We start from the raw sequence: 14,559 nt of genomic DNA, 5'->3' as shown, positions 1-14,559 counted from the left end.
CTCTGGGGTCAACCCACCACTAATAGCAACGGAATCCATTTAATCACAAGTCGTTTCAGAAAAGCACATTAAATAACAAAAAGTCCCCGAAAATCCAAGTAGTGGAAGAGTACCTATTTGCACGAATTCCAAATGACCGTAGGTGTGAAATTTCAAAGTTGGTAAACTCTGGTTAGAATCCATACCAATGTATTCCTCTCATCATAATGGTTCAGTAAAAGTATAGTTTGACCTGTCTCCGACATATAGTTCCAGCGTTATAGGTCAAATGACAAATTGTGGCGTCCACAGGCGTCTACAATTCAAAACTACTCCGATCTTAAAGGCCCGTTCAGTGATTTGCTCATCCGGCCGATCGTAAAAACATCAAAATTCAGATTTTGGTACCTTTGTCATTGTCATAGATGTGCTAACATAGCCTGCGAGTGGTTCAGCCGAAAGCCGTGTATTTATGACAAAATAAGGCATTTACATGTAATCTGTAATTTACATACTGTCAGCTACATGAATTTGAATGGGGCTTCAACTTCGTCAATACTGCTGTTTTCTTTATTTTTTGCCATTTTTTTATTTCAAAAATACCAAATGACAATTTGAATGACTTATACTTTACTTTTTTATACTTGAGCTGGAATCACTGAATGGGTCTCAAATTGTTACTTTGGCAAAAATAAATCAAAATGAGAATGGTTGCATTGTTTTGGATGTTTTCTTATATAGGTAACATCACAAAATAGGTCAAGGTCAACAGGGTTCAATTGACTGATTTTTGTAGCTTTTTGTGCCATGTTAACAAGGTAACAAACCATGTGGTATTGCAAACTATTCCTTTTTAAATGCTTTTGCAAGTGGAGCAATCCGATGGAGCAATCTGAGAAATCGAAATCAGATAATTTTTCAATTTTGGTCCCAAATATATGTGCACCACCGTTTAAACAAACATAGGTATATTTGGTTTGTGGAATTTTATTATTTAGACGAGAGTGATCATTGAAGAAAGCAAACCTCCTTTACACGCGTGGCTTTCAGAAGCGTGGCAGTAATTTGCTGTTGGAGTACTCCTGAAAAGAAAAAAATGAAGAGGTAATTAGGCAATACGGTAAAGATTCGTCTGATGCGAACTTGGGTTCCTTTGCCTAGGGTAAATTTTACGTACAAATAATCAGTAAATTTCACGTATAAAGCTATAATGAAACCAATAAAAGCTCACAAAGTAATAGGATAACGACTCTCGAATTGTGAAATAACCTGTGCCTAAAATTAAAATTCAAAAGCAACAAATATCATAAGGTAGTTCTACCTCCCCTCTGCATTCCTGTATTTAATAAGGTATTACCTCATCTATTTGCTTTAAATACCTCAGTATATAGGAAGCTCTTCCCTCAGAATTTATCTGTATTCGGATTGAACTTTAAATACCTCAATATAAGTCAGTGTCAGTTCCTCCTTGCATGTAATTACTCGGTATTTATTCGGATTGCACTTGAATAATATATCATAAGGCAGTTTTACCTCCCCCGTGGAATTTCTCTGTATTCGGATTGCACTTGAATAATATATCATAAGGCAGTTTTACCTCCCCGTAGAATTTCTCTGTATTAGGATTGCACTTGAATAATATAATTATTATAAGGCAGCTGTACCTCCCCGCGGAATTTCTCTGTATTCGGATTGCACTTGAATAATATATCATAAGGCAGTTTTACCTCCCGTAGAATTTCTCTATATTCGGATTGCACTTGAATAATATATCATAAGGCAGCTGTACCTCCCCGCGGAATTTCTCTGTATTCGGATTGCACTTGAATAATATATCATAAGGCAGCTGTACCTCCCCGCGGAATTTCTCTGTATTCGGATTGCACTTGAAATATCGCAACATCATCTCTGCAGATGGCATCCAAATCCATATTCGCCTGAAAACTCAAGATTGTAAGAAACAGTTAAGTTGGTGTTGTTCGCTTCATTTACCTACCTTCTGTTTCCTGCTTGACTTCCACTTTCATCGTTGGCTCATTATCTGTGGAAAATGTTTAATGTTGGATTCATTAAATCATCACAGAAAAATCTAAAAGTATTTCATTGTAACGTAACGAACGTAGCTTAATAAGGTACATTTACCTGATAGAATGTTCGCTTCCATCTCTTTGTTTTCCACTTTTAGTACTCCTTTCTCTGTAAAAGAAATAACATGATGGTATAGATTGTCAATTTGCGTCGTCTGATAAATACAAAGGCAATAAATCATGTTGAGTGCTAGATGACTTTCACTATGTTCACTAATAGAAGCCCCTATCCACGACAAATGATACACAAGGGCATAATTTAACAGTTGCGCTTGAAAAATATATTATAAGGCAGCTGTACCTCCCCGCGGAATTTCTCTGTATTCGGATTGCACTTGAAATATCGCAACATCATCTCTGCGGATGGCATCCAAATCCATATTCGCCTGAAAACTCAAGATTGTAAGTAACAGTTAAGTTGGTGTTGTTCGCTTCATTTACCTACCTTCTGTTTCCTGATTGACTTCCATTTTCATTGTTGACTCGTAACCTGTGGGAAATGTTTATTCAAAATTTCAATATAATGAAAGATGTTGGATTCATTAAATCATCACAAAAAAATCTAATAACTATTTTCATAGTAACGTTGCATGCGAACGAAGCTCTTTAAAAGTACAAAAAAGCGACACATTCCAGGTAGAATATTCGCTTCCTTGTCTATGTTTTTCACATTTGGTACACCTTTCTCTACTAATATTGTAAATTGTTAAGTATTAATATCATCATAATTAATAAAATCTTATAGTAGGCCGCTATATCGCGCTTCGTTTTGGGAGACATTACGGATGAACTAATATCCAGGACCCTTGTACCACCGATACGATCAGCCAGAGCCAATACAGGCCAGCATGCTTATATAGACTTTTTAGCCTGGCTTGAGCATTGTGTTTGAGCCTGGTCCCATCAGGACCCAAGCGTGTCTAAACACGGGGCGACCGTTTAAACAAACAAACAAACAAACAAACAAACATGTGATCTACATTGTCAATGTACTTCAAAATAGACACTATTAGCCGTCGTAATGATGATGTTATAGGATTAACTACCATGATAGCAATATATCATTGAAATGGTTGATCCTATGATATCACTGTCACATTGCAAAGATACTCACCAGCGCCAGGTTTATTATCTGTGATGTTGTCAGCAAAGTGGTGCTCTTCCTGGAATTCTTGTGCCAGGGAGAAATTCGTCTGTCTAATTCACATTTAATAGCGTGGACATGCCCAGATGACTCGCCGTGACCAGTGACTGCGCTATGTTTGAAGCTCAGACAAGGATTTTGGTTGAAAGTACTCTGCTTGTTCTTGGCGTCACGGTGAATACGGCACAGAAGGCAAAACATACCCTCACCTTCAACGTAGACCAGCCACCATATTCCTGAAAACATAATCATAAAAAAACATCATGTGAGTATTAAAATGTTTATGAACTTGTTTTTTCAAACTCCATTTTTTTCTATTTCCCAAAGTTATGGTATAAATAGTTAAATCAAATAAAATTACCAGTTTTCTCGTAAAATGACGTTTTTTTAGCTGTTATCCATGAGTGTTTGAACATGTCTGCACTACGCCTCTTCTTAGCGGAATCTTCTTCTGACCTTACTGGCTTCAAATGGCGAATTCGTTCCTTTTCTGCGTCTGATATGTCTGAACATGTCTTTGAACAAGTATAAAAGCTGTGGAGCCGATTATCTTTGAAAGCAGTAGAAAAATATTCTTCCATAAGCTTGCTGGCCTCCCCAGTTGATATAGGATTTGGCAATGGGTGGGTACTTCCAGAGTCTAAATTTAATAAATGCGAAACAAAGTTAGAGAGCTTGTATACCGGAACAGATAAATCTTAGATTTTATTTGCAGCGACAACGCAGCAAATGTACTTATGATTGGGTCTTTTCGCTTCTCAAGACTAATAACTGTTTTGCGCCACTGAGCAATTATCGTAAAACCTCGTCTACAAGCATATAGAGTGCTTCTGATGAAAGCTAAATTATGGAATTTGAGCAAATAAATTACAGATATAAGCGTATATAAACAAGTATTATTGTTAGACCAATCTAACATAACAGTCTTGGCATATTTACGTATGTATCGTATAAATTTAGCTTTCATTAAAAACACTATATGCTTGTAGACGAGGTTTTACGGTATATCCTCAGTATCAATAACCATACGAACGGTTTGTTACTCACCTTTATTTTGAATTGAGCCATCCTTGTTGACATCTTCAAGTCTACTTGAAGTAGAATTGTAATCCATATGCGGAGGTGAGGGAGCAGCCACTTGCTTGCTTTCTGTAGGCTTGTCAGAAACAACATCTGCACCCGATTTGGCAGTGTCTGAAACTATTAAAATGTGTTGTGCGCATTTGTAAAGAGGCGAGTCGAACGTACCCAGTCAATTGATGAACGTTTAAGAAATTTTATATATATAATAAATTATATAAATATTTTAAGGCAGATACGTAATAAAAATAAATAAAATGTAGACCATATTTATATTTTAAATTGTGATTAATCTGCGTTGTCAATGATAGTAGGAGATTTGGAAACGATGTCGAATCATTATCTTGGATTGGTTGACTAACTGGTATAACCTTTTGGGTTTTAGATGACGTCACAATGTATACTAATGGAAGCCCCTATCCACGACAATACTACCCAGGGGCGTAATAATGCTGGGGCAAAGGTCTGTTCGTTAAGAACTTTGTCACAGTTCAGTTCGAGGAGACACGGGATCCAAAAAAGGATATTTTCCTTCTTATTATTATTATTCCTTGCTCATTAATATGCTCATTTCACTGCTCATTTCTAAAATGAGCAAGGAACGAGCAATTAAGCGAAAGCATATTGATAACACTGTGAAAACTGGTTTCACTAAGTTCTTGTCATTCGATGATTTACCTTCAAAGAGTCAACATGGATATTATTACCCGGGGGGCACTCCCACTTTGGAGGTGACGCCTATGTAGGACTGTTAAGACCCCCCCTTTTCAGCGTCGCTGTCACCCAAAGACCCATATTTTTTTACGAACACATGCTCTGTCACCCAAAGACCCCTTATTTTTCCATTTGATCTGTCACCCAAAGGCCCTTATTTTGCAATTTGAACAGAAAATTTCATTTATCACTGATTTTGTTACTTATTTTGAAAAAACAAACCAAAGAAATTTGAAGCCATTTAGAACTAGAAATTCGATGTTCGAGATTTCTGTAGCGCTGTTTCGGCTCTCACCCAAAGGTCCCATTTTAACAAAAGGTCATGTTCTCACCCATTGACCCCATATTTTTTATATTTTGCTCTCACCGAATGCCAAAAATCATGCTCTCACCCATTGACCCCATATTTTTGACATTTCGCTCTCAACGAATGCCCTTACTGCGAAAGTGCCAGCCCTACACCTATATCTATTTCATATTGAAGTGCCCCCCCCCCCGGATTATTACCACAGTCACAACTAACCCTTGGCACCTGTGTGACAAACACTGTGGTCGGATGTATAACTTAAAGCAGACATAAAAGAAAGTGTACACACTACACACCGAAAAGGATGGTACAATGAATGAAAAGGTTGACGATGAACCGGATATCTTGTTGACGATGATCCAGAATATTCTATGGGAAACAATTATGAACCTTTGTTTAGAGCATAGGATTGAAGATTCAGAAGTAGAAGATTCTGAAAGTGAATCTCCGGATAAAGATAACAATTCGGTCGATTCAGAATACGATGCGCCTCCAGCGTTTGCTGGGGAGAGGTCAAAATACGCAGTACATAATGGGAGAATGTCGACATCCAACACAGCAACGTAATGTTATTGTGTGTTTAAATGTCAATATAATGATGTTATACGCGAACGCACAGTAAAACAGTTATTTACAATTATAGTAGATCCATTTTCCAACGATTGGTCACACGGAATCCTTCGTAGGGTCGTTTCCAACATTATTATCACACTCGCGTGAAAATCCAATGGTGGCTGGAACGGCGATGTCGACCCTAAAGGTAAAAAATTGGACTGACAAGGGCAACCGCTGGCAGCGCATCGTATTGTGAACCGCCAGAATTCAGAGGAAGAGGACTCCGAGTCTAAAGATGTCGAGTCATTGGGTGAAAATGAGTCTAGTTCTGATCTGGAAGACAATACCGCCTATCATTGCCTATCAAGACTGGTTGGAAGAGGCCAAAGAATCAACCGAAGATGTGTGGAGTGTGAAGATAGCTTTAAAAATTATTCGATCATCATTTTTGACTATTAAACCTACCTTTGCCGGGGTTCTTCACCTTTTGCTTCTCTGGCCCTGTATCTTAATTAGCAAAAACATAACGAATTAATCAGTTCATCAGCAGTGTCATTGGTATTGAGGACAATACATGTGTCATGCCGTAAGACGTGCCAATCATTAGGTGACAACATAAACTTCACAAATTATGTATACTTTTTGTCATCGGAATCAATTTTCCCATTCAATTAACATCTCGAGAACTCATCATACCACCTGCGGCTGGACGCACATTTATCCACGTTTTGTATAAGAAAGCAATCATTCTGAATAATAGTTCTACCAGAATAAGGAAGCACCAATGGGCCAATCAAATTATTCACTGCGACCTAAACAAAACTGATGAAACTACTATAATTAGGTGGCCAAAAATTACCAATTCAGGAACCCACAGTTTGGTTTAAATCAAAAAGACAAAAAAAACCGACCGATGTTCGAACAGATGCAGATAAACTGCTCTTTTTCATGGACAAACAACAAGATATTAAATTAAACAGCAAAAAATATATGCTGTGGTTTAAGGACAAGTAAAAACTGGCAATGAACTTGCTTGTGGCTTAACTTTCTTCTAATATTGTTGTCTTGTTTTTTTACTGACCATGCTGACTTCAACTTTCTACTGATTTCTACTAGATTCTACTTGAATTTGTTCTTCAGCTACAGATGTATGTTTTGCTATTTTATTTAATATTTTATATCCGAATAAAATTATACCGTGTAAGTGGACAACTAGAACTCATCCACTCAGGGTAACTTACTCACCAGGGACAACTTATCCAACCAAATATAACTTAGAACAAATTAACTCACTGCTCATCCTTCCCACCCCCTCCGAATTAGTAATATGTCTTGCCCTATCAGGTAATATACTAGACTATGCCATAGTCAAATTTTGATAAATAAAACTATGTTATTATTAATCATGATGAACGCATCCTGTTGGACTCAAAATTATACTGATGTTTATTAAAACTAACAGTAAAATGGTCATAAAGAGTTTATATAATTAGTGACATGTTATTGAATGCAACACATCTTGCATAAATTGTAATGGTCCACTTCAATACTGAACAATTATTCTGATTATGGAATTTACCAGATTATTGATCGCGAAAGCCCGAGTAAAAATCCTTGGGAAGCTGGCAAACAGAGGGAGTACGGTGACTGAAAAGATCAGATGTGAAAATCTATCAATTGCACACAAAGTAATACAAATTAGAGTTTTATGTTTAAATGTAATAGCCAGAGTATACAAAATGGGCAAGTGGACTACGGAGAAGTCTAGTAATATACCAAGCATATAAGATTTTGATGCTTATTTTGAACATACCTGACTCATTTGAAGTTTGTGCCTTCCGTTTTGAAGCTTTCTTGGAGACAGTTGGTGTATCTATATAAATTAACGACAACGGACTTATTCTTGTTACCATAAATGCGGCTTGGATAAAAATCTTTTAACAAAGCTGGCGTTTTTCTATTCTATTTTGTGTCAGACCGTGAATCACGGTTTCACACAAATTTACGATATTACTTTAACTTTACGAGAGAAAACGAGAATTTCGGAAAGACCATGTTATTGTACTTCTGAACACACACTGACAAATATCACCGTTACGATATTTTGGTACTTTCCCATAAACTTGACTGTTATTTATCGTAAAATTTAATTACTATTTTACGGAATATAGGCATGTTAGTACCACTAGACTGTATTTTCTGTGTTGGGGGGAGGTGTAAAGTGTTGCATCTTAGCCGTATTGTCCTGAGTGTGTAAATTCGATTTCGTATAATGTATAGTGTATATTGTAATTTTAACGGTAGAATGTTGGGAACCCAGTTATTTTCCCGTAAAATTTATGTGCTTCTACCATATTTTATACAGGATAATGGGCATTCACCCGTACTTTTAAGGCAATATATCGTATATATTCTAATTTTACGGTGAAATACTTGTAAAATTGTCGTTTTTACGGTAGAATGCTGCCAACTTAAAGGCTTAATGTACGATTTCCTTCAAATTTTAAATTTGTCATTATATACTCAAAATGCTGAAATAATACTAGTAATAATGATCGGGAATGGTTTCTGTCCATTTTGAGCTGAAATAACGAGGTAACGTGAAAGAAACACTGCTGTTATTTTGGCCGTTTAACACACAGTTCTATGGGCGGACATAAAGTCATAATTTCTTGAATTATGACTTTATGTCAAACTTTGTTCTGTTTACCTACAAACACAACAAATTTGGCTGATTCCATTTAGGTGCAAGTCGTGACATGTGTTAACATTACAAATATGCAAAAAAATCAGGTTTGAAAAAAATTAACCAAATTCATATTATAAGATCGTACATTATGACTTTAATTGCCAGATACTGCCGTGAAAATTACGGTCAAATATTTATATTGCAGTGTATAGTTTTACATTGCTATTTGGCCAAAGTGACCGAATATCATGTGTGACGGTAAATTGCAATTATAATACTTTTTCTGAAACTGTTAAAAAAACATATTCTCATCTTTGTCCTGTTTGTCTTAACTGACAATATTGGCGTGAATTACGAGTAGATCAAAGGACATAGAGTTTCGGAATAATATTAAGACTAAGAAGAATTAAAAGCAGGGGCTATTTTAGATGAAAAAAGTCACTGCACGTTGGCGATGTAAAGTCTTGGTGATCAACAGCGGCAACAAGCTTGCGGGGAGAGAGTGTTGGAGGCAGGGGTGTAGGCAGGGATAGCACCCCCAAAAAAAATCACCAAAGGCCAAAAAGGTCCAATTTGCGAGCGTAGCGAGCCAAAAAAAACATGTTTTTTATGCTTTTTCTGTCAAACAATATGCAAATTCGCCCATTTGCGAGCGTAGCGAGCGAAAAAATCAGGTTCTTTATACTTTCTTGGTCAAAAAAGTCCAAAATTTAAGAAAAGGTCCAAAAAGGTCCCATTTTTCAAAATCAGCCTCCAAAAATAAAACCTGGTTATAGGGGAGTTTTGGACATTTGTACAACATCACTCATTTAAGCGACTCATTTTTGACCGTATTAGTTACCAGATTGGACACCTGACACTCTTGAGTTATAAAATAACGTTAAGCCGTATCTACAAACAAACCTGCAAAATACTCTTGTTTGCTCTTATTTTGTTACTTTTTGAAAACAGAAAGAACACCCACGAAATGAGTACAAAATACTCTTCCACTTTCACAAAAAAATTCTCCCTAACATTGAAGTTTAAAAAAGCAACTTGGCCGAAGGCCCAACAAAATGATTTTAGGGGGGAAATTTCTGCAGTCCAACACTTTGCTCACTTGTCATGCTTGTAGGGATTATAGGACTATTTTTTATTGGCAGGTTATCAATGTTGAGAGCTCAAACGGGTTGGAGTGGGTCCTTAGATCCCCTGGTGGAGTCGTGTATCAAAGCCCCTGGCGGGGATCCAGGGTGTAGAGCCCCACGCTCACTAGTTTTTACATTTAGGCCTTTTCAAGGCATCGGACCGTAGAGCTTCCCCAGCACTCATATTGATGATTTATATAATTTAGAAAGGATGGAACTATAATCTCTGATTTTTGAAGAAGTTCGAGATAAATTTTCAAAGGGATAAAAATTACGAAGCCGGTCCGCTGACCTGCGCGAAGCACGAAAAAAGGGCATTTTAATGCTAAAATGAGCTAAAACTTGGGTTAATCTCACTCTCCTTTTTTTGCATGGGCGTAGATTTCAGGTAGGATAAAATGGCCAAATATAAGGTTAATTTTGTCAGAAACTCACATACGGGCGTCAACATGGGGGAGGATGATTGCATGGACCATCTCCTATATTTTAAAAAAATGGTGGATCACCCCCCGGGTATCTAGGCCTGTGTCTTTTGTTGCGATCTCCAAGCGTTGCCGCACCCCACCCCATATAGCACGCACGTTAGCATATGGAAAGCTGCCAGACCTTATTTAGATTGTGAGCAAAGCGTGGGGGAGTTGATGATACTAAGTAGCGGTACGCCAGCTATGCGTATAATATGCATAAGGTCCTTTGAAAATTGGAGTTTACAAGGAACACAAGGAAAGGGGTGATGAAGTGTTAAGTGTTAAAATTTTACAACTTTACCTGAAAGTGACCATACGGTAGGTGCTATATTTAAAGCATCCCTATTGAGTTTGTCGAATTGCATCGAAATATTTTAAGCACGGATTTTTAATTCTCACTGCACGGAATTTTAATCTCACTACACAAACGTGCCAGGAGGCACGTTAAAATAGCCCCTGATTAAAAGACAACACTAAACACGTTTTTCCTAAATTACCTTGTCTTTGATCAGCGGTATTTTCGAATGTAATTTTCGCCGCCATACTTTCCAGGTTCCTTCTGACGGCACACGCGCGGTTTGCACTATCTATACTGAGTATTCGTAACTGCTCGTAATTTTTCTGAATCTCCATTTTGATTTTTTCTATTTCTTTGTCAGCATCAGCAACTGATTCTCCTGCCTGTGTTAGGAACTGGACAAGTGATTGGGAGACCGGTGGAAGCTCTGGAGGTTTGCTTGTTTCAGCCTCGGTTGTTGCTTCGGCGCCTTGTGTAGTAGCCGCTTGCTTTCCTATGTCTGCAGAGATATTTTGAAGGTATGCCTTAATGTACGATCTTTTTTCAGAATATACCTGGTTTTTTTTCAAAACTCCGAGGCCGCACTCGGCATCCTATTCCAAAAAGTACGAGATATTTCGAGTGATAGAGGTGAAGTTTATTATTTGTTTCTTTGCAAATTACCAGCGTTTTTCGCGTCCAAATGTATTGGGAACTTTTATAATGATTGCATATTAACTATTTTATCATTTTGGAAGAAAAAATAAAAATCTAAAAATTTAAAAAGATCGTATATTAAAGCTTTAATTCTCACATGATATCTAATGGAGGTTGGGCAGTCCTGCATGGACAGAAGACAAGTGACCAATTAATCACATGGTGGTTAAAATGTGAAAATTAGGTCATTGATATTCTTTGACATGCAGATGATATGACAGAAAGTACAAAATAAGAAAAACGTTTACCTTTGGGGAAGTTTTTGAGCACTCTTTTATATTTTTTCTCGTCAATATCCACAGTGATATATAACTTCTTGCAGAGACGCTTGCCAAAATTCTTCTCGGTGATCAGTGTAGTTTTCAGCATGTCATGAATTGTCTTGCTTTTGTTGTACATTTTCCAGAAATTTTGTAAATCCTCTCTTGAATGAAAATGGACTACAAACACGATGTATCCTCCTGGGGTGGAGCCAGATAATACCTGCATCAGTGTGCCTCCTGCTTGCGCAAAAACTTCCAACAGAGCAGTGATCAGCGTATCGGGAGACTAAATTGTAGAAATGGAAAGTGTTTTCAGATTATTCAAAAAAAATATCTATTCCAGCTCCCTAGTCACCTCGTTAATTTTCCTGGACCTTTGAATGCATTGAAATAGGTATTAGCATTTTACTTTGAAAAATCAATACAAGCGTTGCAGTGCTACTTTTCGTACCCCTCCAGTTAAGTGAACAGAGGACCAATCCTACCCAGGCAAATATGAAATGATGACCAGAATTGTAATAACGTGTTTAGCTGAACTCATGGTCGCATTTGGAATAATTTTGGATGCAAATTTTGGTGGCAACTAACAGTCCTGAAGATCATGAAGGAAAGGCAGAAACTTCGTAATTCGGGTTCGTAATACCTTGATCTAGCGAATTGCAGGACAACCCGCGACATGGTTTACACATTTGGCTATAACTACCACAATTGTTGAATTGTGTGACCTTAGAGCAATTTTATGGGTTCAGCCAATACGGTATTTGCAAATTATCGCATTTATGGCAGTCCCATAAATTGATAATAGGTCTACTAATACGATGCTTTTTTTAGGCCTACCTTTAGTTCAAATCTGGGTGCATTTAACGTCATTACTTCCTCTTGAAGTGTTTGTACCAGTTGTTGCATCTCTTTTGTCTTCTTAGTTCCTTTCTCTATATCACGAATACACGTTTGGATTTCCAGATCTGCAGAAAAACAAAGATCTCGAAGTATTTCAAGTTAGTGACAAACTGAACACCTTTAGAGGAAACTCTAAATTTACGCACCTACACCCTGACCCCCTCAGCCGCGAATGCATAGGCAGAATTTACATTTCATTTTGATTTCTTTCCTTATTTCCTTAGACACTAGGGCTGGACATTTCGATAATATTTTTTAACCCTCCAAACAATAATTATTGTAGATGTTTTTAATATTTTCAACCAACATTCCAACCAAAACATTTGGTGATCTTAAATCTAGGTATTATGTAGCCCTAATAATATACCGAAGATTTATTTTAAGATTGTGGCATTTTGATCCTTATTTTCAACCTAACTCATTTGGAGTTTGTATCTGCCGTTCTGAATCTATGAAGTAATGACAAAGTCGTTATTCAATTCTACTTTGCCTCAGTGAAATCACGGTTTCTCATAAATGTACATGTACGCAGGGCCGGATTTACTTGTTTGGGCGCCTAGGGTCAAGCAAAAATTGGAGGCCCCAAACTCTCCGCGACATGTGGTTTCGGACTAATAACAAGTCTAAAAAGAATAAAGAGACAACACTAAACACGCCTTACCTAAATTACCTTGTACTTGATCAGCGGGATTTTCGAATGTAATTTTCGCTGCAAAACTTTCCAAGTTCCTTTTGACGGCACTCATGTGGCTTTCTCGGTCTTTACTGAGTTCTCGTGACTGCTCCCAGTTTTCCTCAATCTGCTTTTTGATTGTTTCGATTTCTTTATCAGCATCAGCAACTGATTTTGTTGCATGCGTTAGGAACTGGACTAGTGTCCCGGGTACCGGTGGAGGTTTGCTTGACATGGTCGTTTCATCCTTTGCTATTTCGGTGCTCTGGGTAGCCGTCGCCGCTTGATTCCCTGTGTCTGCAGAGATATTTTGAAAAGGTATCATAATATCGCATGATATGATGATGTTGGGTTGTTCCCGCATGGACAGAAAAACATAATAGGCTGGGCTAAGCCAACGCAATTAACTTGACCCAAACTTATGTATAGTTTGATCAGCTCTTAATAGGCGGGAAATGTTAGGCTTTTAATACAACTACGCCGAAAAGTAGACCCACGTTAAGAGTGCTATTAGTTGACCTGTCTGGCCTATATGTTATGTGTTAAAGAAAGTAGACAAAGTACAGGACTTCAATTAATAATTTGTGATGCTTCTGGCGAGATATCACAAGATATTTATCAAAATAAAATATTTAGATATTAATCCGCGATGTTATAAGGCCCGCCGATTACGAGCTCATCAAAGTATAGCACCCAATCATGTAGCAGCAGCAATCATCGTTCTTTCCTCGCGAACAGCTTTGGAAAGTTCATATAGATGTAGAGAAACTATTTAATTACATGTCATAGTTAAAATATGCAAATTAGGTAGGCCTAATTCGTTTTCTTTTATTATGTATTATGGTTTGATAGAGAGTGCACAATTAGGAATATTTACCTTTGGGGAAGTATTTGAGTCCTCTTTTATATTCTTTCTCTTCGATTTCAATACTGACATCGATCTTCTTGTAGAGACGCTTGGAAAAATTGTTCTCATTGATCACCTCGGTTTTCAGCATGTCCTTAAGTTTCTGGCTCTTGCACTTTTTCCAGAGATTTTGTAGATTATCCCTTGTGTCGTACCTGACAACAAACACGATGCACCCCGCTGGGCTAGAGCCAGAGAATATCTGCATCACTGTGCCTCCTGCCTTTGCAAAAACTTGTAATAGAGCAGTGATGAGTGTATCAGGAGTCTAGATTGTAGAAATAGAAAGTGTTTTTGGATAAACAAGATTTATGATTACGTACTATTCCCTGAACTTAGTCTTGTCAAAGTGAACATTTGGACGCATTTGGAACATTTTGGATGCAAATGCGACCGATTTAGTCACAACTAGCAGAAAGTCTTGAAGCGAACATCATGCAGAAAAAGGTACAAACTCCGGACACGTAAAACCTTGATCCACCGAACTGCAGAACAACTCGCGACAGGATTTAAACGTTTGATTACACGTATCACCAGGGGTCATCTGAGGTCAAATTAGTACAAACTTGGTGGTACAGTCACCACTTAGAGCCAAATTTTTGGAAGGTCATTTCGGGGGCACCAGGGGTCATTTGATGTCAAATTAGTATAAACTGCCGTATGGGCATGAAAC

General features: G+C 37.6%; 2 long non-coding RNA genes across 2 annotated transcripts; both read right to left on the bottom strand.

Annotated features, from left to right (window-relative positions):
- Positions 1–2,117: 2,117 nt before the first annotated feature.
- LOC140149677 (uncharacterized) lies at positions 2,118–3,363 on the bottom strand. Its single transcript, XR_011858696.1, has 3 exons — positions 3,181–3,363; positions 2,512–2,556; positions 2,118–2,175 (listed from the first exon to the last, which is right to left on the bottom strand). It is a non-coding gene; the product is annotated as an uncharacterized lncRNA (long non-coding RNA).
- A 4,315-nt stretch (positions 3,364–7,678) lies between these two features.
- On the bottom strand, positions 7,679–11,456 carry LOC140149676 (uncharacterized). Its single transcript, XR_011858695.1, has 3 exons — positions 11,392–11,456; positions 10,647–10,946; positions 7,679–7,739 (listed from the first exon to the last, which is right to left on the bottom strand). It is a non-coding gene; the product is annotated as an uncharacterized lncRNA (long non-coding RNA).
- Positions 11,457–14,559: the final 3,103 nt, after the last annotated feature.

This window comes from Amphiura filiformis, chromosome 4, assembly GCF_039555335.1.
Source record: "Amphiura filiformis chromosome 4, Afil_fr2py, whole genome shotgun sequence".
NCBI classification, from domain to species: Eukaryota; Metazoa; Echinodermata; class Ophiuroidea; order Amphilepidida; family Amphiuridae; genus Amphiura; species Amphiura filiformis.
The sequence above is the reverse complement of the archived record's forward strand: the minus strand, read 5'-3'. Positions and strand labels throughout refer to the sequence as shown.